Source organism: Calidris pugnax, unplaced genomic scaffold (genome assembly GCF_001431845.1).
Source record: "Calidris pugnax isolate Ruff unplaced genomic scaffold, ASM143184v1 scaffold183, whole genome shotgun sequence".
In the NCBI taxonomy this organism is placed as follows: Eukaryota; Metazoa; Chordata; class Aves; order Charadriiformes; family Scolopacidae; genus Calidris; species Calidris pugnax.
The window spans coordinates 1,572,448-1,595,744 of NW_015090930.1; the positions used below are offsets into that span (position 1 = coordinate 1,572,448).

Below are 23,297 nucleotides of genomic sequence, written 5' to 3' on the forward strand. Positions count from 1 at the left end.
AAGAAAAGTAGGGCTGTGTGTCATTAGTAATTGATTTCTTTTGTGGAAAAGCTTGAAATGAGCAGTTAAGAAAAAAATACCAACACAACATTAAGTGATGCAACCTGTCTTGTGCAATATGCAGATGTTTCTCAGATTTGTGTCTGTCTCAGGTGGATGGATACTTCTGGTGTCATTCCCTCTCTTCCCTCTGCCTCTCTATAATACTTTCTGCATCTTTCAGCTGCTGCTGTAGAAGTCTCAACTGGGAACATTGTGCAACTCATGTGCACAAGAGGAGAGTGGTATGCCATGGCATAGGAAGCTGCGAATCACTTGGTAAGATGTTGTTGCTGGCTTTCAATTTCACAAGGTCTTACAAGTAAATAGTTGTCCCACCTGTGCATCTTACAGTCAACTACAGTAGGCCAGTCCTACAGCACAATAATGTTCTGTACACTGATGAGACAATCTTAGAAGCTTTCATACAATGTCAGTTAGGCATAGGACTAACTGTGGCAACATACTCCTGTTCCTTCTTTCCTCTGTTTATTGGAATAGTTTGTGATCTTTCAAGGGAATGGTCCTTGGCAATCTAAGGAATAGCTAGAGGTGTGGAATCCTGACCTCTCTCAAATGAGTCAGGTTGAAGAAATTGCCTTGCACTCATTTTTCAATTGAATCTCTCCTTCTCATCTACAAGGAGTCACCAGAATGATCAGACGAGCTGCTTGGGACCTGAGTTGCCATCCTTTCTGCTGCCAGTGCTATACTGTCCTTTTTAAGGTACTTAAAGGCTAACAAAAGAGGGGAGAGTATTGCCCACAGTGTTGACATTATAAAGGATCACTTCACTGACCACCAGCTTTAGGAATGCTTTGGGCTGGTAACATAAAGCACATTTGCCTCAGTGGAACCAGCAAGCGGGGAGAGGAATGAAGAAATAATTGTTGTGTCTGGAAACCAGAATTTCAAGAGACTCTGTTGGAGAATTTCAAGACTCTGTTGGATCCCATCTCTGGGAAGGGTTATGTTTATGTGGTCTTCTGCAAACAGATGTGAACTGTGAGTCTGGATTGATTAGTGTAAACTCAGTGTTGTGCTAATGTGATGATGTGGCTTTTGGATTAGAGCTAGATCATGTCCAGTTATTTTGGTGTGTGGACGAAGTGAGTGTGTATTTGTCTGCACAAGATCACATAGACTTGCCAGGTGGGATCCGGTTCCTCAAGCGTTAGGTAATTTGAGGCCATTTGAGATATGCAAGGGTATCCAGTAAGGGGCTGACAGCAACAATACAGGACCTACATCTGACCTATGCTTCTCTGGAGAGGTAGCTAGCAGCCAAACAGGATTCCTGGGGCCATCTCAGAAGGGCTGGGCATCTACGTGGACCATGTGCCTTCTTTGCTGTCCCAAGGGTTGAGGAGCAGACCTATGCCCAATTTTTTATATGGTTGCCTGGGAGAAAAGGCGTGTCCTTCAAGGGGCTCAGCCGAAATAGGATTTGCTGTCCTTGTTTCTAGGAGAAGTCCACCTAGAAAACAGGAGGCTTGTGTATGGCCAGGAAGCTTAAAGCCAGAGGTGTTCTGTGGAGCTATAGTTTACAAATATGCGCAGGGAAGTTGGCTGGAAAAGAAGGATTTCCAGTTTGGTGAAGACTTCTGTATTTGATTTGGGTTCAAAGCTGGCAGGATTGCTAATTTCATGAGTAGCTGAGGGGTGAAAAGCCCCTTATTTCAAGTCTTGGGGGATATCTGCCAAGTACATCTGCTTTGGGACTAGCACACCTAGCTAGCCAAGACAGCAGAACTGTAAGGATTCCAGGGTTCGCTCAAGAGTCTTTTGTGGATTATGTCAACATTTGTCAAGATGTTCTTTTTAAAACAAAATTTTTCAACTCAGTAAACCGTTTTTGATGGCCTTATTTCAGCCAAAAATTTCCAAGAATCTCTGCTTTCAGAGTCTGAACCACACACAGAAAACATTTGGCATGATTATTTTCTTTCCTTAGGATTCTTTATGGCAAGAAAAATTACACAAATATTCCATTTATCTCAATTTTGAAATACATGTGTAAGATTTATGTGTGCCCCTGACAGATTGTAGGCTGATCTCCAGTCACTAATCCTCACTTTCCTAAAGACAGAAAATATCTGGACAAAATTCTTATGGAAGAACAAAATACGTGTTTGTGTTTAGGCACTGAATAGCTTTCTCCGACTGAATTAAAACCGAGTCTTAACATTCAGGTATATTGAACTTATCCAGTTTGGTGTCTCAATTGCTCATGACTTTCTGGGTAGCTGCACAGTATTTTGTGTGTATTTCTGTAGTGTATAGCTTTTGACCATTCCCAATCAGGCCAAAATTTAGACAAAGGTTAAAATAATATTTTAAAATATTAAAAAAGAATATTGAAATATACTTAATGTACGGTAAAGTAAAAAAAAGTCTAAATCACTTCACTTACTACTCTTTTTTTCCCCCCTGGAACCTCATGACTCTAGGGGCCCCACACCTGAATTGCAGACATTTCTTGTTTTCAGCATTGCTGGATTAAAGAAAAAAAAAACATCTCCAATCCCTTTTATTCTGGATTCCTAAGGGAATGAGACTTATGATCTTATTCTGCCTGCCTGTCAGTCAGTCTCTTAATAACTTTTGAATTCGTTGGCTGTTTTCAGTCACCTTTGACACAGGATAACCACTCCTCAGATATTACGTTCCCACACATTTTGGGCAAATCAACGGCTAGGCCAAGGAGAAAGACTTTATTAGAAATGCCTCCAAGGGGATGACAAGGCTGCCTGTTATCCCTCCCGCAGGGGAGCAACCACCCAACCAGTCAGCAAGTTGGTGTGAACCTAGTTCCAGGTTATCCATCACACCCAGGCTGTGACACTGGGGGACCTGGAAATGTGAGTGCAGAGTGGATGTGGGAATGTCTGGGGTCGTGGAAAGGGGGGATGGTTAGAACTGTGTGTGTTAGAAAAGATGGGGAGACTAGGACGATGCAGTGCATGTGATGAAGGGACAATGAGGAAGGTGGGCTTATTGTAGGACTGTGCCTGAGATGGGGATGTTAAAGCCAAATCAATAAGGATATTTTGCTCAATATCAATATGAAACTAGGCTTAGACTCAGGCACAGAGGGGAAGGTGAGATGCATTTGCAATTCTGTTTGTGTATTTTGTATCCCAGCTACTTGGTGGGTGACAATGAGTAGTTAGACAACTGATTATTGAGTGTTTGCTGACGATCTGTCTAATCTTAGTCCAGAGTGAGTGTATTTAACATCTTGATTTCTCTATTGAATAATCTTGTGGCATTGGTTGCATACAGTACTTTCTAACATCTTATTAACTAAACAAAATCACAGAGCACTTTTAACAATAAGTGGTTTGTTTGGCTGCATTAATATCAATTCAAACTGGTTTTACTGTCACTGCATACATATGAGACATCTCTTTCAGAAAACCGTATTTATTCCCTTTGTGAGAAAAAATCTTAATAGAGACTCCCACCACCCAGCATACTCCTCTCTTTGAGAAATTTTCTAAATTTCAGCAAGTTTTGCAGTAAACAAATGCAGCTCTTGGAATATTTCAGTGTGTTATGGAGCTAACTTGCCAGGCTTTCAAACCCTCTGCAACAATTCGAAGAAATTATTTGGTGTTTTGCTTATGTTCTTAGTGCTTTGGGAAAGGAATATTTGCAAGGATTTACTGAAAGAGAGCACCAAACTTGGTGTCATTTTGGTTTGGAAAATGCTATCATTATGGTTCTGTTTATTTATCTGTTTTGTTGCATGATGTGTTTTGATCAGGAAGGCTCTGTAGGCAGAATAAAATGGAGAGTATGAAACAGATCGAACAGCAACTGTTATTTGACGTGCTCTGTCCACAGTCCTAGTTTATTAAATGTGGGGTGAAACAACTAAAGCACTAGTGATTAATATATCTCAATATTTCATGAAAGGAGCTCCTGGGTTTTGGTGGTAGTGGCTGCTGTTTTTCATATGAAATTGGTAGAGTATCTCATTAAACAAAAGGCAATTATAGGTATTAGCAATAATAATAGAATAATAATAAAAAAAAATCAACCAAAAAAAATACCCCCCATGGATGTAATTTTAGAAATGCATTATGCAAGGGGTTAATTTGAGAGCTATTTTTTTTTCACGTTTTGAAAGCTTTGCTGTAATTTTGTATGAAATTTGAGATCAGTGAGTCTATAATATCTTATGAATAATTTACAACGCCAACAGTCTTTCTCTGGAAGAATACTAAATTAATTAAGGCCTGGAGGAATTTCCATGTGTTTAAGCCACATGATATCTTCAAGGTTTTACTGCTTCAAAGTCACTGAGATGAACTCCTGGCTTTTCAGGTGTTAAGAGTCCCAGGAAAACAAGATGGGTGCCCTTGCTTTAGCCTGGAAAAACTAAAGGGCTTGAGTGTGTGGGTTTTGTGTGAATCTATTAAAATGAGAGTACCTTAAACACACTTTGTTCTCTCATTTTTTGGGGATGTTGTATTTAAAGGACCTGCCTTACTGTCTCCCACACCCACAGGTATTTTGCTGGGTTGGATGGCACGCTGCAGTCCCCCAGCCAGCTCTTTAGGGTGACTCGTTTCTCTGAGTTAAAGGAGATGGAAGCCATCTCCCAACAACAGGAAGAACCCATAACTGAGCTTAGCCCTGCTCTGGAAAGCACAAAGCTTACTTCTAACCCCACTAGCCTGTGCAGAAAGAGATTTCTTTGAACCTGTTGGTCAACCTTCAGAGAATCAGTCGGAAGCCTCTTATTTTTGCAAGACTCAAGCCATAAGCATCTCCCACAGCTGATAATACAGTGATGGCTGGATATGGTGAAATAATGTGTGCCACACACGCATTATTTATTTAAACAGGACAAAATAGCTGCTTTCCAGCTGCTCTCGATGCCCTTGAGTTGAAATGCAAATACAGAAGAAACATGTGCCACTATAACCAGCTGACAGCCGTTCCCCTTCCCTGAAAACCAGTCAAGCAAAGTAGAGGAAACAAGTCCCTCTTTCCCATGGCTCACCACTCTCAGCATTCTCTGCTTACTTCCAGCTGCTGACCAACTACCCTGGGCAGGGAAATTTATTCTCTGTAAGAAACTCTTCAAAAGTACCTTGTTTAGGCTCCCATTCAGGACATTATTTATTGAACCAGCCTACTATTTGTATATCTATATGAGTGCCTCACAGGTGTTATGTTCTTCTTCTTAACCCACTTCTGTGCCATCCCCGCTTCAGGGGCAACAAACTGGAATAGAGAGTGCAGAGGTTACTTTGCCAAAGATACGTAAGGGCATTGGTGACACATTAAGGCACTGAATTTATAGTCATATCAGTGTATTCCCCATTTCACACCCAAGTCCTGCCCTTCCTTTAGCAGCCTTCCAATATCTGAAGGGAGCTACAGGAGAGCTGGGGAGGGACTCTTTGTCAGAAAGTGGAGTGATAGGACAAGGGGTTTTAAATTGGAAGAGGGGAGATTTAGATTAGATACCAGAAAGAAATTCTTTGCTGTGAGGGTGGTGAGGCACTGGAACAGGTTGCCCAGAGAAGCTGTGGCTGCCCCATCCCTGGAGGGGTTTAAGGCCAGGCTGGATGGGGCTTTGAGCAACCTGGTCTGGTGGGAGGTGTCCCTGCCTGTGGCAGGGGGCTTGGAACTAGATGATCTTTAAGGTCCCTTCCAACTCTAACCATTCTATGATTACTATTTTTCAAATTGTGTACACATTACTTTGTGACTGAGGTAGGGCAAACTAAACTTTTTTTTGGCTGGAAAACTTGGGTGTGGAGTCCTGGGGCTCCTGTACCTACATATGGTATAGAATAGCCCACACCAAAATATACTCCCACCAGCCTGCGGTAACCGTCGCCTTGACCAGCTTCTGTGCACTTTGTCAGTGTGTTCGGGGAGGGAGGTTGGGGCTGGACTCCACCTTGTCTATTCTGTAGGGTACAGATGGTTCAGCTGAAGTTCTCTGTGGTTTCTTTGTGAAGTTTCTAGCAGAGTAGGACTGTGGAGAGGCAGTGGATGGAAAGAGGACGCTGTGAGGTGCTATCACAGAGATCCAGCTTCTGTAGCTGTACAGTGTGTATGGGTTGAGGAGTTGGAGACGGTGGTGTGGCAGGACCTGTGCTGTCAAGACTTACAGAAGAGATCTCATGTCATGGGATATTCTTGCTCAAGTGCTGTAACATGCAAGAGTTACAGCATGATGGCACTTGAAGTGGGAAACATCTCCAGCAAAGACGGCAGAAGCTCAGCTGCATAATCTCAGGTAAGCGTAGACCTGAGCTCACTTCAAGACCAGACTTGTCCGTTACCCTTCTTGCAAACACATTTTCTTGTGCAGAGGAAGGCTGTCTCAGCCGTGGGGTTGGTATCTCCGTGAGGGCCCAGCTCCTGCCCACGTGGTTTGGCTGGATTAGGCACCATCTGTGCGAGTGGGCTATGGACTCATCCACATCTTAAGCTTGGCTCCTTCCAAACACTGGATGGATTGTTTGAACCTGGAGTGCTGCTGCTGCAAAGCCCATGGGTCTTGAAGTGTGTTGTGCTTAAGCCTTCTCCTAGCTCCATAATGTAATTCGGGGGGTCTGGTCCCTCCTCGGCACAGAGCTCTGCTTCTTCCTCACAGACGTGTACTGAAACGCTTTGCTGAATCAGGACCTCTCCGGCACCACAACCAATTTGTACGTACATTAAATCAGAAAGGAACCGGGGCAAAGACTCAGGATACAGAAAGCTGCAGTGTCTGATTATACGTGGTTCAAATTACTGGCTGTGTATGTTCAGGCTACTTGAACAAATTAAAAGTGGGGGGTGGAGGAAGGATAGTCAATGAAGCCTGTATGATTGTAGAAGGTGGGGGGAAGTCAGGCTTGGGCCCCTCAGCAATACCCAAATTGTCCTGTTTGCCAATATCCAGGGATAATTTACACATCAAAAGGAGAGAGCGGAAATGGACATGAAAAGTGACAGCGGTTGCCAAGTTAAATAAAAGCCCCTCAGTGAACATGAAAAGCAATAAGAGCAATTTGGAAAGTTGGCTGCAGAAGAAGAGGTTATGTGAGAGCTTATACCCGACCGCCTTCTTGGCCCCTTGGGAACCAATACAGACATGGAATTCACTTGACCTGCAGGGCTGAGCAAAATATGGCCACACATCAGTAAAGCCTGATGTTTAAGTCATAGGGAACAAAAGCAGGACTGTGCCAGATGCCAGACGAGTGGGATCAGGTAGCAGGAACCGCAGCCTGACTTCAAAACGCCTGAGTAAATCTGGGCTGCTAAATTTCCACTGGACTGAATCTGAAGAAAATAATGTAGAAGAATTATGCTGTGTTGTTTTTTTCTTTTCTAGCAGGATACTAGCAAAAGAATATAGGTTGAGTTTGATTAAGCAAGAGGCAATGTTTCTAAGGCAGGATGTTTTTTAAAATATAAGGCTTTGTAGCTTTGGCATTAAAGCAGTTTCTGTTCTTGTCATGAATCGCTGAAGGACAGACTGTGTTTTCAGGTGGGGTATGAACACCCAAATCTTTCCTTGCCTCTCTGCCCTCAGTTGGAATTTTTTTTTTTTCCCTCCTTTGCTTGGAGCAAATTCAGGAATAGTCTTGATTTTCCCCATCTCGTCCCAGTCTCACTTTCTGCTGCTGAATAGCTGCTTAAGGTACATTGTCAAACAGTGTCAGCCTGGCCCCGCTTTGCTGAGAGACGGTGTGAATGATCTGGGGTTTCCGATGCAAGCGCTAAGAGAGCAAAAACTAATTGTTGCCCCAAGCAAGAACCTTGCAATGAGAAGCTGATCTCTTTTACACAAGTCCAAACCTGAAATGACTCCGCAGACGTCACTGCCATCGCTCTAAATGTGCGAGAGAGGCGAATCTGCCCTTGAGTCCCTCCATCTTCTTTCCTGGGGGAGGGCAGCCTGACACAGGAGTCGGGGAGGGGGAAGAGTGTCTGCAAGGATTGCTGCCTTTTTTATACAATCTGCTTCAGCTTTGTGATCAAAGGCTAAAAGTGACCGGAATGGGCAGAGTCTTGGGTTTTCCCATTCACACGGCGCAGGCAGGCTTAAGCCTACCCCCCATAACACCGGGACTGGGGGGGGCTTTTGATGCGAGGAGTCACGTGCATCTCCACTGCTGGGACTCTTTGTTCCAGGCACTGGTGTGCCTTTGGCAGGGAGGGGAGCAGAGGGGCTTTAAAACCTCGGGTGGTTTTGGATACCTTAGAGCTTGAGTCCATCCAGAGGGCTGGGGGTCTACGCCCATGCCCTGGTGCTGGTCCATCTGCCTCTGCCCCGCCAGCCCATCGATGTGATGAAACCTGCAGCTGCTGGGGGCCTCTGCCCCTGCTCTCTAAAGACGAGCCAAATACCTCACAGGGTGGCTCTATCTTTGGCTGCCGAATGGCGGGGATTGGATTACAAGCAGCTTCAGGCTGACAAGGCTTTGGAGGAATAATAATATCTTGAATATTATGGAATTTGAAGAATAATAATATTGGGGGGATAATAACACCCTCTAGGGAATGAGGTTGTCTCTCTCTCTCTTACGACCCTGGCACAGAGAGGCTGTAGCTTCTTGTATATAGTGGGAATTAGCAACTTCTTCAAGGCCTACGTGCCAGTTCCAGTTAAAATGTTCCCAGCATGTGTTCTGGCACTGCAGATGGGACGGGGATCTCCCTGCGAAATAAAACAACTGGGGCTTCCAGATCTGTTTGAAATCGCTCTGCTTCCTCTGCCTGGGAGGCGATAGCACTCAGAGATTTCCCTTGGCACCTGCTCTTCCTTTCTCCTTCCAATCACTTAAGGCCAGGTAGAGTTTTGCTCTATTTTATTCTTTTTAAGACCCAGACTCCTGTTTGCTGTGCACGTGCATAGCTCTGTCAGTTCAGAGGAGCTATGCTAGTATAATCAAGCTGAATATATAATGCACCAAAAAGATGGTTTGGCATACTGAACTCTGAATTCAGGACAATGATGCTGAAAATAACTGACCTGATCTTTTTTCCCTTGCTAGAATAAAGCCCATTTCTGGTGTAATTGATTTACATTGGCTTCAAAAAAACCTCCTAACTAGCACCAGATCTAATACGTGAGGCTAAAGGGAGAAGGGCTAGTTTTAACAGTGGAAGGACATTGCAGCAACATGTCTGGAGGATGCAGGTTCCTAAGGCTTTATTGCAAGACGAGCCTGGATGAAAACTACCCTGTAGAGGAGAAGTATTCATGTGGATTCAGCATCGTGTTCTGGCTGGCGAGGCCTCCTGGGTCTGGAGAGGTGAGAATAGCAATGGTGTGTGCACTATGAGGCCAAAATGCTGCATCCCTTGGGAAGAGCGAGCCCTGGGGTGGCGTGGCTGCCGTCACACAGCGCACGCTGATCTGCTGCACGTCCACAGGCTGTTCGCCTTTCCTGCCAGCTCCAGACGAGGAGATGCCACCAATTCAAGAGGGAGGAAAACTAGGCAAAGCATAATACAGCTCTGTCTTGGCTGGCCCTGCGGAACAGCAGGGGGATTTGGTGCATAATGGAGAGGGATCAGCAGACTCGGAGAGCTCTGGAGCCCGGGACTAATTCAGGGGAAGAGCAGGACAGGCTAGCAGAGGCGAGTCTGAACCCTCAGTGTCAGCACACAGGCTGCATTGTAGCTCGAAGACTGCCTGCTGGCATCTTCCTCCATCGGCGCCGGCGGCGTCTCTGAGACAGCTGCTTGCCTTCCTTCTCCGACACCCAGCAAGGTGCAGCGATGGCAGCTCTTCCTCACGGAGAGCTGCCGAGGAAGGGCAGCCGCATCCAGAGGGACTTGCTCCGGGAAGGGCAGACCTGGGGCTGTGCACATGCCAGCCTGCACAGGCAAAGCACCATCTGCTGAGAGGTGACTGATGCAGAGGAGGGAGCAAGGACAAGGATTGTTTCTCAGAGTCAGAGATGTAGATGGACTGGCAATGGTTTTATTTTATATTTTTTTATTATTTTTTTTTCCCAGCAGGTTTGCTAGGGGGGAAAAAAAAGAGGGGGTGGTATGAAATCACATCTCTGTCAACTACAGCTGTGCCCACCTAATGCGGAAAGCAAATAGGGAACAGTAGCCAAACTAATTCGAAAAATCCTCTGAGCTGCAGAAAAAAGAAACAACCCCTAAAGTGAAAAAACCAAGCTGCACTGCCCAGATCTCTTTGCCACAGGGCTCGGGAGAGGGGGAGAGAAATCAAATCAAACTCAGTGGGCTTTTAGCTGCCTTTGGAATAAGTTTCTGCCTGACATGAAAGCCACAGCCATGGCAGACGCTCAGAGGTGCCTTTCAGATGATCGCATTAGCCGTGGCTCCAGGTGTCCAAGGGAGACAGCTGACAATTACACCTTTTGTTTTCTTTTTCATGTTTGACAGCCAGATGCCTTTTTGATCTGCAGCGTGCGCTTGTCTGTATGCGTGTGTGTGTATTTATATATAATCTCAGATCTATCACTCTGGCTGAGTCAAAAATGGCTTATCTGAGCATTTAAATAAATAGAAGGCTGACTTACACACTGTAGAATCAAATGGAGGGGTTCCCTTTTGGCACTTGTGGTCCCCTGCAGTTTTACAACAGATGTTCCTTATTGTGACACTGCGAACTTTTAAGACTGTTGTGCAGGTTTTACTGAAGAAAAACCAGTCCTGTGGCTGGTTTGCCAAATATTGAAGAGTTATATGACAGAACTTTTTGGCTGTACTGTGGAGTTTAGCACAGTCACAGCAAGGCCTATGGTGACAGGATGCTTGTTTTGCATGAGACGTATCCAGAAAGGAGAGTTGGTTCAGTAGCTGGGGGATCTCAGGGATGGAAGAGCAAAATATGTAACAAAATCATAGAGATGGAACTCTTTCTGTGGCTCTGGAAGTCAAACAAACCAGATAATTCCTACTAAATGCATGTTATACAGCCAGAGCCAGAAATGTAAAGAAATTGTTTGTGCTAGTTCAGGTATTGAGAATGATCGATTGTTTTTGGTTTTTTTTTCTTTTTTTTTCCCCGCCAATGAGGAGTTAAAAACTAAAAACCCAAGCCCCTGTCTTCCCTGCGTGTTTACTACTGGTCACTGCGGGAGGCAGAGTGTATTGGCTTGGAAGGCCTCTTACTGACCTTATTACATTCTTATAAAAAGCAAGTCATTTTCTGGTTTAGAGCAGAGATTTTCTGCTCAGAGGAAAAAGAAAAAAAATATCTTTGGTTATTTTTGGCTGTGGAGTGAACCCCGCTGCAGGAGCTCTGACGCCTCCCAGGTGATGGTACGGTCTGCGGGAGACCATTAAGTGGTATTCTGAGATGCCCGAGTTATGTTAGAGTAGCTTAAAACCATGGTTGCTCACCCCAGCATTCACAGCCTGCCATCGGAATTGCCTGAGAATAAGGCAGCAAAAACATTTGAGCAACCAGTTGCTGTGAACAAGAAAACTCTGACCCAAGAGGGGGATTGGACTAATTAATGTGTGACCTTATGGCTCAAGCCAAGACCAAGGACTTGCACAGACTGCAAGATTGTGGAGTGGTGTTATATGAAAGAAGACTTGTTCCAGCAATTCCTTTTCTTTCCAAGGGCTACTGACTGGGGAATGAGAACCCTGGGGTGAAAAATTTATTTCCTTCTTGGATATGGGTGGTGAGGGCAGGTCTTGCAAAAAAAGACTTTTTTTTTTCTTTTTTTTTTTTTCTTTTCTTTTTGCTATCGGGGAACTGATGTGTTGGAGGGAAAGAATATAATTAATGATAAAGTGCTGTCCCTGACAGTGGTGGGGAAGTCCTAGATGCCTTAGAGAAATAGGCGGTACGGAGCTTTTCTGATGACAAAACATCTGAGCACACCCAGTTTTACAGAGGAACCAAAGAGAAAGGCTTGGATTTTGTGATGCTCTGAGAGCTGAGCTACCCTGGGAGGAAAGTAAGGCTGGCAGTGCTGTCAGCACTCTCAAAGGACAGCCCAGGGTGCCGTATAACCCTGCTCACGAGTCCACCTCTGCAGCCTCTGCCCATGCAATATAGAAACGGAAGAACACAAGAGAGAGTTGTGAGTGTAGGACACATGACCTGTCCAAGCAAGAGCTGTCTAATGCTCCTGCCTAGCCGTATGGCGATTACGGTACGTTCCTCATTTAATATTTATTGTATTCAGAATTCATAGGAAATCATTGTAAGTTGTAGCTCTAATGGAAATTGACCCTGTAAACCAATTGATCAAATCTTGGGTCAAGATGACATGACATATGCAAATCATATGCAATGCTCATGTACAGCTGCATGTACAAAGATCATCCTCTACCACAAGCAAACCTCCACTGACTTCAATTAAAAGTTTTGCCCGAGTCAGCTTGAGCTTTGTACATATGGCTTTATGTGGGCTTTGCGCGTGATTTACATATGTCATGTAATGTACAATATGGTATTGTGTATACTAGACATCTCCCCTAATTAATGCATGATACAAAAAACTCTTAGAGAATAATGATTAAGGAAAATTTGTGCATATGAAAATTGCTTGCAAATGACCACACTGGTGAAATTATAACCCAGTAATATTGCAGACCCATTTATTTTCTGTTGGGTTTAATCACCACTAATAATTCAGTCTAGGGTAATTAATCTTTGCTGATCAAAGTACAGGAAAGGGCTGAAGTACCGTAGCTGCATCATAATGACATGTAATGCTGATGCTGCACAATTGCCTGTTTGCAGAGAGAGGTGAAGATGTCCTTATCAGCATACAGTCAATGAGTGGGAGTTCATTATCACTCAGTAGAGGATAGAGGCTCAAACAATAAGGTAAAGAAGCATAAAAATACATACACAGGCAGATGCTTGCAACTAGAGCTCAGCTTATTCCCTGAGTTGGAAAGCTGTGTTTGGAGAAATTGCAGTAGAGACCAGTGAGGAGCAGGATAGAGCAGGATATTCTATATATATATATATGTATATATATATTTTTTTTTTTAATTGCTCTATCAGGATGAAATCCAGATTATGTTGCACTGAAGAAAAAAGGGAGCTTCGCTCCCAAACCACTCAAATTCCCCAGCAGAAAGTCATATTGCCGAGTTCCTTCTATCAGTGAGTATCAAGATGGAAGCTTGTTGCACACGTGGAATTAGCTGGTACTTAGTTGGAAAGGACGCCTTCTTTTGGTGACTTGATGTGACCCAAATGCCTTAAAGGAGATGCCTTGCACATCTTCCCTTGAGAGAGGTAGTTGATGAACAGAGAGAGGTGAACTGTGGGCAAGAGAACCTGCAATGAAACCAGCATGTGGCTGAGAGTTCAAGAGGGTAGGCAAGCAAGGTGTCCATCTTAGTTCTTCCTCTACCACTTTTTGAGGAACAGTTTCAGATCCTGATTGTGTTGTTGTCTTGGATGAGGCAAAAATTCAGCATTATGGTTTCCATCCATATGGAGTCCATATGGAGGGACAGGGACATGTTGATTCCTGAATTACTTCAGCTAAGTATTGGATATAGAACATGCTTGAACTTTCAAGGCTTGAAGTCAATGCTATGCTGTATCGAGTTTTGCAGATGACATTTAAAAAAATCCCAACACCTAATTTATTTAGTCAGGGTTCATTTATTTTAATCTTTCAGCCAAGCCCCTGTTTGGGAACTTTGATCTGATAGTGGTGTTTTATTTTCAAAGTACCAAAAAATATATATAAAATAAATCTTTCCATGTCTGACTATTCTATTAAAATTCTTTTGATATTCCTTCTATTTATACTGCCACCAAACATCAGTGGTGTTAGAAAAACAACACCTATTACTAAAAAGATGGACAGTATTTAGAGCTACAATGGTCTCAAAGTACAGCGAATCAAAACTGGATATCCATCAGTTCTTTGGCTGCTAAATGATTTCCATGCTGGGCTGGCATTTATCTTCTAGAATAGAGAAGCCTTTTAGAGAACAGCAAATATCTGGCGGGGGGCCAGAGGCCTTGGATATAAGACAATTAGCACAACAGGGGGAAGGAAGGGCTTCCCGAATTAGAGATGAATAAGAAATATTTGTAGTGTGCACTTTAAGTTATTAGTTTGATCACAGCAAATGTTTGTCACTTATTTCTCTTGGTTGCAAGCATAGTGCTGTTTTATTTGTCTGGTTTTGGTTTCTTCTGTAATTAGTTTCACCACTGAGTGGTAGGACTGGTACATATCACACTTGTTGTCCTCTTCTTCATCTTTAAAAGGCTGCTTTGTTTGGTTCAAAATAGATAAAACGGCAACTTGCTAGTTGTTGCAACGATAGATTGCTCCCTCCTAATCCACTGGCTCTCTCTCCATACGCTGCTTTAATTAGACACGAGGATTTAAGCCTTTACATTCTGAGGCATGTAACGGTCAAAGTAATAATTAAGAGGATATATTTAGATGGTTTAAAAAACCCACTGTGCTTCTAAGAGTAAATCTTGATGTTTAAAAGTTCCAAAGGCTTTCCAGGCTCCTCACAGTATCACGAGCTGTAGATTTGCTGCTCTTATTATCAAAGGAAAATATTCCAATTGTAGAACTTAAACAGACTGTCAAGTCTCAAATATTAAGAGGTTTCAACCATCTTGTGCCACGAAACATCTAACGAAATGAAAGTATAATTTCATTGATTAAGGTCACATCAGCTGAAATTCTGGAATTTTTCTGAGATTTATCTTATGAAGATGAACAATTAATGATAATATAATCTTGGCTAGCGTTAGGGACTAAAACAAGAATTTAGGTGAAAACTACAAGAAGTGAGACATGAGAAGGCATCCTTCTGCGTTAGGTAGCCCTATATAAGCCTCAGCCAGGATATCACATACACTTTTGGACACTGCATTCCATGAAAATTGTAAGTCAACAGAAGGAAGGTGGTTCAGAGAACTGAAAACTTGGATCTGATTGAGGCTGTTGATTCCGGAGAGGAGCAAACTAGGGTGTGATTTGGTGATCTTCAGATCCGTACCAAGCTGCTGCAGAGCAGAATAGGCAGTCTGTTCTCCACCAGAGACAGAACAAGGAGTAATGGACTTAAAGTTCACAAAGGGAAATTTCATTAAGGTGTTAGGAAAATCTTCCTGATGTAAAGGTAATTAAGGACTGCATGAGATTTTCTGGCTTAACTCTGGAGAGTCATCAATGTTTTCCATAGCAGGCTAAAGCAATATATGTTAAAGATAGTTGAGATCAGTGTCTTCATTGACATGGATGATTCTTGAGGTTGCTTTCAAAACCATTTTGTATGTTCTCCACTAATCATGTTTTCCTCTCACAGGTTATCATGCTTTCCTACTTGGACATTGGGGAAATAGCATTACTGGTCTTATACGTCTTTTGGAGCTCAGTGTAGATTTGGAGTTACGCATCATGGTGCTGGTCAGAATAGCTCCCAGACCATGCCATGATCTCTGTTCTTCTGTCTTCTCATAGTGTCTCATTGCATTACCTGGCTGGGAGGCTGCAAGGCCTCAAGAAGGACACAGTACAGCTTGTTTGACAGACAGGACTGAGGAGCCCACACTACAGTTCCCACAGGGCATGGCAGTGGTTTGAGATGGACTATTCATGTTTCTGAAGGACGAAATATTTCACTTGGAAATGTAAGGATATCTTGAGAGTTACTCTTTTCAGTCAAAACCTGCCTCTCTTTACTGGCTTCTGGGTGATTGTTCTGGAAAATATCTTTTTCTGACAAAAAGCAATGTTTTACATTGAGAAGATGCATTTTTTCACATTAGAAAGTGCATGAAAAGAGAAAGTTTCATAGAAAATTAAACTTTCAGTGAAAATAAGGAAACAGACAACCCTTCCGCACCCCCTTGCTGACTCTAATTCCAGTGGCACTTGGGGAATTCCTAGAATTGAAAATCTCCTTATGGTGCCCGCTCCAGAATGAAGTGCTAGGATGTAATTTGGAGCTGCAACAGCATCCATGGGACCACCCTAGACATGTTCCAAACTGGCAAGTGGACAGTGGTGGCAGGAATAACCCCTGGTTAGTGATCCCACTTCACTGTGAGGGAGGTCAGGGTGAAGGGCTTCCCTGAATGACTGTTCCCTTGGAAACATGTGTGAGAGGGAGGTCTCCCCTGAGTTCCCTTGGTTGGGATATAATAAGGTCCTCCTGAATTGTTCTGTCAGGTGAGTTGGGCTCCCCTCCTTTGGGGGATGCCCTGTCTGTGGTAATTCTGTCCCCTATTTCTTGCAGCCCCCCGGGTCTGCCAGGAGCCCAAGGCCAGGGTTCCCAAAGGAGGCTTGCTCCTTGAGTTTCATTCATCACTGCATTTCTTTTGCACCAGTTAACTTTAGCCCCAACTCATTGCTCCTTCTGAGAGCTCAGTCTACACTGTTCCTCTTGTTCAAATGACTCCGAAGTGCTTTGAAACTCTGGCTTTCTCCCCTGCACTGCTAGTGGTCCAGAGTAACCGCACAACAGGACACCCTGACCACCCCTTCCCCTCACTTCCATGTCTGTGAGCAATAGAATAGCTCAAAGCTGTGCAGGAAATACCTTCCCCCTTTTCCCATGCTAGTATTTCTCTTGGCTATTTTCAACCCCTTTCCAGCTGTCATGTAGAAATTATGTGCAGGGCCAGAGTGCCAGCCCCTGGGTTTGCAATGCAATAAAGCCTTGCAACGTTGGCGTAGCAGGTAGAGCATAACTGAAACCTTTAAACCGCATTTTCCTTTGTATGGGGTTAGGTAATTAGCAGCGTCTGTGATTTGATTACTAGTAAATGTGAAACTGTATGAATGCCAGCTATCTGTGACCAGAGTAGTTTCACAGGGAAGTCAAGTGGCGTTGGAATAAAATCCCTGGGGCGATCTAGGTCCCAGTCCTCTCTCTTCTAGAGACCTGGTGTGGGGCATTCGAATCTTCCAAAATTTTCTTTTCTCCCCACTGTAACGTTACCCTTTTTATCTCACTCACCTGAAAGCTGCTCGAGGCAACAGGCAAATCCACGCTTAACTGTGGTGAGCCAAAGCCTCACCTATCGCAAACAAGTCCGAGGTTAATGACAAATTCCAGCTGCAGGCTGGGCCTCGTGTTCTGAACAGGGTTAAACCAACACTGTGGTTTATGGCACACATGGGCTGTGCCTGGCCCCGTGAGAGGTACTTGAAAAATTAGCACACAACAGGCTGCTCTTCAGCATGGTTGGGCTTGGGAGGTGAGACCAGCCAGTCCATCCGGCTGGGAAATGTCGGTGGGTAGCCCTCTCAGGTATGACTCAGTCTGTTGTTCTGCGTTGCAGTTCTGGGGAAGATCTGTCATGTCAGAACCTGCAGGGTGGCGACATCCTTGTAATTCTTCTGGCAAAAGGCTTTAACTGAACTGCTGTGCTGTGTATAGGTACAACTTAAAGTCAAGCAGTTGAGTAAAGAATGAATTAAACCAAAGAAATGACAAAATAACGTAGTTGCAAGTTAGATATAAGATAGATACAACATTTTCCTAGCTATAAGCCTTCATCAACCAGAGAGCCCATAGGTATCCCCTTGCTGAGTCCAGTTGTGCCAGAGTGTCCTCCTCCTGCCTCTCCAGTCCCTCCTCCTCTCGCCACTCCATAGCTCTGGTGTTATCACCACACTATGACACTGGAACTCAGAAAGAGAAGGGAAAAGGAATACAGGAAATGTGACTTTTCCTTTCTTTCCCTTGGGTGCATTACAAAGCATCATATGCCTGTCCTGGCTGCCAGCATTTCTAGGGACAGGTCCTTTGCAGAAAAGGGAGTCAGGGGTCTGTTGTGTCCCTTGCCCTGGATGGGACCCTGCACCCCACTGCGCCTGTGCAACACAGGGAGATTTCCTGACCAGGAAAGGGGAGCTGCTTGGGTGAAGATTTTCTTCATGACCGTGGTTGGTCTTACTGCCCTTCTTGTGCTTCTTGTCACTCAAACCAGGTGCCTTTGTCACCAGAAGTGAAATCCTTTGCTTTCTACAGCTGATCTTAACTGCTGCTGAGATCAGACTTCAATGGCTGTAAATCAGCTGCTCTCCATCCCTCTCAACAGCACTTTAACTCCATATGGGATATTAATTAAAGGTTGTCTTTTTCAGACCTATATTACTTGTTGCTTTAGGAGCTGAAAAAACAGCCACAAGAGACAATGGCTCTACAGTGGCTTTTAGCCTCTCAGGACAAATCCCAGAGCTGACATCATCTGCAATTATGGTGCACAGATCCGACCACTCTGACATAAGGTGGTAAATTATTCATGATTTGGCAGCCACCATAAATGGAGAGTGTGCTTTAAGAAACCTCATAATTGCAAGACTGGTTTGTCACCACAGTCCTGTTAGGACAGTGGCCTATCTCTTAAAAACAATACTTTGGGTGGTGGTGGCAGAGCCTTAGGGTAGATGTATGTGGGATAAATTATTTCCTCTTGATTTCATGTGAATTTCTTGGCGAATATCTACAGACAGAAGGACTGAAATCCTTCCCAGATGGGGCCATGTGGCTTTTGCCCCAAAGACTTTGCAGTTTAAACTCGATCAAAGCTTAGTGCAGGGTGGGAGGAAGGTGAATTGATAACCTTGGACAGGCAAAATTCCTGTCCTGTTCTAACAAACTTGTGCTCACTTCTGTACTGGCCAAAGATGAGAGATAGGGACCTGGGCACATTGGGCTGAGGGGAACAATAATGATGATTAAAACAGGTGGGAACTGTAATTGAGACTTGCAAGCTTTTGAATTTTGAGGAGCTCAGGTGAGTGATGCAAATATATATCATTCCAACTAGGGCTATATTAACGGTTTGGAGGAAAAGGACAACAATAATTTCTGCACATACTGATGAGTTATATGAGAGTCCTAGCGTGGAATGGAAAGTTAAAGCTGCTATAAGCAACCAGTGTGACTTTTGTAGGTGATTCTACGTCGTTTCACAGAGGATTCAAATTGGACTGAGACCATCATGGGGGATAGAAAGAGGAGGAAATATTCTTTGCCATCAATATTTTGCGACTATGTAGACTGGGCACAAGCAGAAGCTCACCCAAAGGTGACAGTGCCATTGTCCTGAATGGTTGTCAGGATGTGGGAATGGGTGGAGAGAAACTGCTGTGGCACTTATAGATCTTGCTTTCCTCCAGGAGAGAGACACTGGCAGTTCGTGCCTTGCTATAGCACATCCCTAGTGTGGGCCAGAAACAAATGTTTGATCCTAAAAGGCAAATCCTTATGTGTGATAAAATATATTTCTCACTGTTTGTCCTGATTCTTATACAACTTTACCATATACCTTCATCATCATCACTGTAATGAAAACGCATTTATTAATCCAGGAACCCTGGGGAAAGCTGACCAGGCCGTTGTTTCCTTTGTGAGAGGTGTATCTTATTACTCGGAGAAAACACCTGTGCATCAGCAACCCTGTTGATTTACTCTGTTCAGTGAAGGCCCTTTTTACTTATAATCAGTCATATTATCTAGACGTAAAATAGAAGTTGGAATATATTTTTTTTTCAGAACATGGTGAAACTGCAAATGACCATATACTCATGGATTTTCACAGCCAGTAGGGACCGTTACGTTCTCTAGCCTGACCTCCTGTACAGCTGAGGTCACAGAAGATGACCAAGTAACTTATTTATATGGTATTAAAGGAAATAGTTTTTTTGTAATCTGCATTTTAACTAGTCATTGCTCAGGCAATCTGTGTTTGTTAGATAGCTTTTATGCATGCTGAAAAATTAGTTTCTTTCCCTTCTTGTTTCCAATTTCAGTTTTTGCATTTCCTCCAGATCCATCTACCTGGCTTCTGCAGTGCTGATGTGGTGGCGTGTGCTTGGGCATCTGTTTGGAGTGAACCCAACTGCTCCTCGTGAGAAGCTGGGGGACAGAGGAACTGCATGATCAAGAATTAGATGTCCTTTCCTGAATTGAATACTGACAACAGGGTAAGTTGCTCATTTGAAATGATTTCTTCCTGCTAGTGGAGATGACAAAATGCGTGGTACTTGTCCAGGAAAAAAAATATTTGATTTTTCAGAGGTAATGTAGAGTCCTGTTCCTAATCCAAGGAGGAATAATGGAGGATCTGTTAGAGTGTCTGCAAGACATCATCCAGGCAGACATTAGCATGATCTGGCCACACTCCTTGTCACCAAAGCTCTGTGAAAATGGTGCTGAGCTGCAAATAATAAGCTTCAATGACAGGCAAGATACTTCAGGACAGGCCAAATGTGCTAATGTTGTCCATGTAGCATCCCTTGGCTCCAAGCAGAGCTGGAGCCTGCTTGCACACTGCTGTGTATTGCGTTGCCAAAAATTCCTCTTGAAACTGGAATGTCCTTTTTCCATCTGTGATCTGCCTGGTTAATTGCATATATTAGGACATTGCACAATAACTGGGGATAATGGGGGAACCCTTGGAGAAAGAGGAGGGTGCTTGGGAAGTGGGTGCTTGGAGAGTGCTTGGCAGATTTTCATTAAAGAGTCCTGGCAATTTTTGGGAAACTCTTTCCTATAGAAAAGAAACTAAAAGAAGGTAAAAATGCCTGATTCTATAAGCTGGAGGAGTAAAATCTGACAAGATAAGGTTTAAGGTAGCGTTTAGCACCTTAAAATGACTGTTGTAGCTATACTTGAAGTGTGATACATAGGCTGACTTCAAAGGGAAATGGTATTATAGTCAGTATCTTCTGAAATGCTATGAAGAGGAGTATCCATCAAAAGATAGATACTGGCCTCAGAGAATGAGATTTATGTATATTAAAATACATCTGAGTGACCATTTTAATGCACAATGTCTAATGGACGGTAAATAAAGGCCAAACGCTTATGCTTCTTCCTATTTAACAAGGAACCCATGTAAATAAGGTGTACCAGTAACAGCTGAAAATAGAGCCCTTTGCAGACAGGTCCTTTGAATTTCGGCACCTTGACATAAAAAAACCATACGAAGAGTGACAAATACATTGCCACCTGGCAACTGTTCAGGCGAACCAAAACATAGCAGCACTGCTAGCTACAATCTGGCAACTCCAAGTCCCTCTGCAAAGCAAAATCCCAAGAAAACAATAAATTGCAGGAAGTCAATAATTTTATCCAATTAGGCAGGACAAGTGGGCTGGTGCCAATCTGGTATCTCACACTTGAGCGGGGTAGACACAGCTGCAGTGGGATGCTGGTGACATTTTTTCCTCCAGCAGTCTGGGATGAACATAAATTTGCTCACAAGCGTGACACGTCCCTAGAAGTTAGTAGTCCCTTACCCTGCAATTTGAAAGAACGGGTTTTGAGTGTTTTGGCATCTACTCACATCTGAGTTGGTGTGATTGCTCAAAGGTGGAAAGCTTGGAGATGAAACAGCCGGATTCCTCTCCTCCTCATGGAGCTGTAAATCAGCATTAGCCTGTTGCTGGCCTGCAGCCTGTGTTCTGCCCCCCACCTTCCGCGCCAGCGGATGCGGTAGTGTCACATCCACACATCCTGTATCAGAGCGAGCCTCCTCCAAGACCTCATCACCCCTTTTGTCTTTCTAGTCCCAGGATGCTGCCAGATGATGGCACTGAAGGAGACCTATTCCCCGCAGTTTACAGCCTGTCTTGGAGAGTAGAAGTGTGTTCGGTGCTGAACACTGGAGAAGGGGAACACATTTTGTGAGTACGCTGATGAGCTAAGGCAAGCAGGGGCACTCCACATGACCTAGGACTGGAGGGGGCCACCCCTGCATGCATAGGGATTATTCCAGTATTGTCTGCACATGTATGGGTTATTTTTCCTTAAAAAAAGACCAACAGCAACAAAAATAAACCCACTCAGAATTCTAAAAAGAAAAGACCAAATTTTATGTTTAGATATTACTGCTGGATTTATAGCTACTCAGTGCCATGAAGTGCCAGCCATGGAGGAAGAGCTGGTGCCTGTGGCAAAAATCTGTGTGGAGGAAGCTGTAGCAACACCTGTCACTGTTAAAGGATGTGATTTATAGGAGAGGGCCACAAGCTTGTCTGCTCCATCACACAATTCCCCTCCAGACAGCACAGAGAAGGTGAGGGGGAATCTAGCAATACTTAGCAGTGCATCTTGAAAGACAGAAATAGCAACAGGTTCTTGGCAAATTGTCCAATTTGTAAGCCCCCTCATCACTTTTTTTTCCCCTTAACCCTTTATACTCTGGAGGCCTGGTGTGTCTGAGAGTGAGCACACAGTCCACTGTCCCTAGCAATGAACACTAGAGTGAGCTTTAGTGAGAACTGCGGGTGGTGATGATGGCAGAAACCTGGGCTGCCAAAGTGACATTCACTCCTGAGCCTTGCTTATGGAAAGAGGGATGCCTGTGTCAGCTTGCATCCTTGGATATTTTAAGCCTGACATTCTCACCCTGTGTTTTACTACCTGAAGGTCTGGCATCCTCAGTGCACTTTGAAAAAGGCGCATCACTGCACAGGAATCACTGAAACAATCTGTTAGTATTTGGTTTTGGTGCTTAAAATTCATAGAATGGTTAGAGTTGGAAGGAACATGGGCAGGGACACCTCCCACTAGACCAGGTTGCTCAAAGCCCCGTCTTGAACACTTCCAGGGATGTTCATGCCTAAAAAACTGGAAGGATAACATGAATACATAAGGTGTCTTAGGGCAATGAAAGTTAGTTCTTAGAGGTATTTTTGACGCATGATTTAAAATAGGATGATTAACTTTTTTACTTGAAATTGTTTCTGTTGGCCATGAATAGAGTAAATCCATTCCTAGTCTGGCTACTCCTTCTCCTTCAATTCCAAGAAGTCCGATTCTTGTTTTAAAAATGTACATGTAATTAAAGGACACATAATTCAGCAGAAAGTCTTTTAAATGCATAACTGATTATCTACTTCCTGTAATTGCTGGTTTGTATATTGAAACTTAGATTGAGTTGGCAGACAATAAAAGATTATTTTTTAATTAGATATACTCATCCCTATCATTTGGGAATAGGGGATATTTTCCACCACTGCTATTCTTCCTATCCTGGAACACATGCTAATCTCTTGCTCGATATCAATGTCGTTTTTTCCCAAATGAGAAATAAACAGAAGCCTGCTTCTTTTGCAGAAACAGCATGGCTAGACAGTGTTAGACGTTTCAGTTTGATAGGATGCTGGTAGCGGGATGCATATGTATGCTTTGTGTGAAACGCAGCAAGACCATGTACCAGGGCCAGTTTAAAGTACTGAGATTTACTTACAATCCCCAAGGGTATTTTATGCTCATTCTTTGTTAGAAATTCTGCTTTTGCATCAGAAGATTGTCAACACAAAATCATG

General features: G+C 43.7%; 1 long non-coding RNA gene across 1 annotated transcript; it reads left to right on the forward strand.

Annotated features, from left to right (window-relative positions):
• The first annotated feature begins 108 nt into the window (after positions 1-108).
• LOC106893543 lies at positions 109-21,600 on the forward strand. Its single transcript, XR_001413099.1, has 3 exons — positions 109-318; positions 19,791-19,946; positions 21,534-21,600. It is a non-coding gene; the product is annotated as an uncharacterized LOC106893543 (long non-coding RNA).
• Positions 21,601-23,297: the final 1,697 nt, after the last annotated feature.